Below are 2,357 nucleotides of genomic sequence, written 5' to 3' on the forward strand. Positions count from 1 at the left end.
GAGATTCACTGCTTTAATTTAAGTCTTTATATCAATGTCACTTTCTCAATGGAATTAGCCTGTGTACCCCAAGCAATCAGCATACCTGGCACTCAAGATCCTCACTACACTGCCATACAGGATGTATAACTTTCTACTATGCTGTAAAATTTATTATTTTTATTATTTATTGCCTCTCTCTCCCTTCCCAAATGAAACTCCAAGCAGGCAGGTGTTTTTATCTACTTTGTTCATTAACAGATGCATGAATGAATCGTGGAACAAAATAACTTGTTTTATATAAAATGGACGCAAACTCAAGTCTCTCATTCTGTAGGCGTAGAATTTAAAAACCAGTTTGACTTGTATAAGGTCAAACAGTAAATGACAGAGTCCAGAACAAAACCAGGTCTCCCTGGCCTATGCTTTTTCCCATCAGGACACACTGGTGGAAAATAAGAGAATACATATGAAAATAACTTTTAAAAACAAGCATATATACACAAACATATCAATACAGTTATACATACATTTTATATTAAAATATTACCACTGCTAAAATAGCGGTATTACACAAAGCAATTATATACTTACAAAAAAAATTTTATTGCTTACCTCTATCCCAGATTTTTTTGATATCTGTGTTATAGTTTCTTTAAATTTATTTGCCTTTTCAAGTTGGGCTTTAAGTTGTTCAGCTAATTCCTTCAAATAGAAAAACAAACAAAATAAGTGTGATATATATAGTTTAATTCCACGCTATCGACTATTTCAAACTCATACAATAGAAAGAAAAATGAATAGTGAACATCTATCTAGCCATCGCCTAAATTCAGTTACCAACTCAAAGTCTAGCATATCATTTTTTAACAAACTTATCTCAGTTACAAACTTCTCAAATATCTGTAGCATTTGTTTATGCTTTAAAAGATAATAATTACGAAGAGATATATTTTAGGAGAGTCTAGGAGATGGAGGAAATATATAACCTTAAGAATGGCACTTTTATAGTTCCTTAGATATTACCAAGTCTGATCCTCAAAATTTCAGTTATTTGTAAGAAGGGAGACATCACAAGACTTAAAATATTACCTTCTTTACTGCTGATAAATAATTTAGATAAAAATTCTGAAAACACTTCATTTTTACTTTAGTAAATCTATAGGAATTTATATAAAACAACTGACATACAAAGCAATAAATTACAAAGCAATAAATTAAATAAGTAGATTGATATGACAAGCAAAAAACAGCATTCTCCACTGCAGTGGTTCCATAAATACAGGAACATTTCTTTTAACATAAATTAACCTCCTAACTTGGCGACTTCTCTCACTATTTTAACCAATTCTTTTGTGCTTTTAAAATTCAAAGAGGGAGTGCAGCATATGCAAGATATGCCTTTTATTAGACATACAAACTAATAACAATAGACATACCTTGTTTGGCCAAGTGTGTAATATATATCAAAACAGAAGGCTACTTAAAGCTGATTTATATTTGAGTTTGAGATAAGTACATACATATGACCATGAGAGAATCTATTCTATCAAGACATGAAAAACTATCAGACTTTGCTGTTCTGCCATTTGCAATGCAACATATATTAGTATAAAAGGAATGTGACAATATAATACATACATACATATATACATAAATAGATGCAGCTCTTACCAAATCATCCCTGTTTTTATTCAATTCTGTGGTAAATCAGTCTTAATCACATTATTATAGAAATTAAATGAACTAACCTATACAAAACATCTCACACATTATCAGGCACGAATACACTGACTTAAAATTTGAATAAATGAATTAATCATCTTTTCTAGGATCTCATTTTTTAGGTTCCTATGTAAAGGAATTTAAGAAAGTAATACACATTCTTAATAATATATGACTAAAAAAGGGAAAGATGGCAGTGATATCTTTATCCCCCTCAAATATGCTTAATAAGTTAGAAATGCAAGAATAAAGCAAATAGTGGGAACATGTGATATCTTGCTCCTTGGCATATATCTTCAGTTTCACTCAAATAAACTCAAAAAATTGCAAACAAATGAACGGAGGGGAGGAGAAGAGAGGGAAGGGGCGAGAAAGGGAGGGGAGGGAGGGGAAGGCAGGCAGGCAAGCAGCAAAGTAAAAAAATAAATTAAAAAGCATTCGGTTCCCTAGGACCTTAAATATCAGAAATCTGACAGAGAAAGTGGATAATTTAAAAGCAGACACACAGTACTGTTTTTAGAAGTGTTCGAGAATTACTTTAAAGAATCAATAAGCAGCAGTTATTATCAAAGTATGCTATATCCACCTGTTAAGGAACCTCCAATATTACTCTTCATAAGTTAAATATTTAATTACTATTCTCCAAAAAAAAA

The 2,357-nt window shown here is 31.2% G+C and overlaps 1 long non-coding RNA gene across 1 annotated transcript; it reads right to left on the minus strand.

Moving 5' to 3' along the window:
• Window positions 1–210: 210 nt before the first annotated feature.
• LOC107196654 lies at window positions 211–2,351 on the minus strand. Its single transcript, XR_001518080.2, has 2 exons — window positions 595–2,351; window positions 211–424 (listed from the first exon to the last, which is right to left on the minus strand). It is a non-coding gene; the product is annotated as an uncharacterized LOC107196654 (long non-coding RNA).
• Between the last annotated feature and the right edge of the window lie 6 nt (window positions 2,352–2,357).

This window comes from Pteropus alecto, unplaced genomic scaffold (assembly GCF_000325575.1).
Source record: "Pteropus alecto unplaced genomic scaffold, ASM32557v1 C19106561, whole genome shotgun sequence".
In the NCBI taxonomy this organism is placed as follows: domain Eukaryota; kingdom Metazoa; phylum Chordata; class Mammalia; order Chiroptera; family Pteropodidae; genus Pteropus; species Pteropus alecto.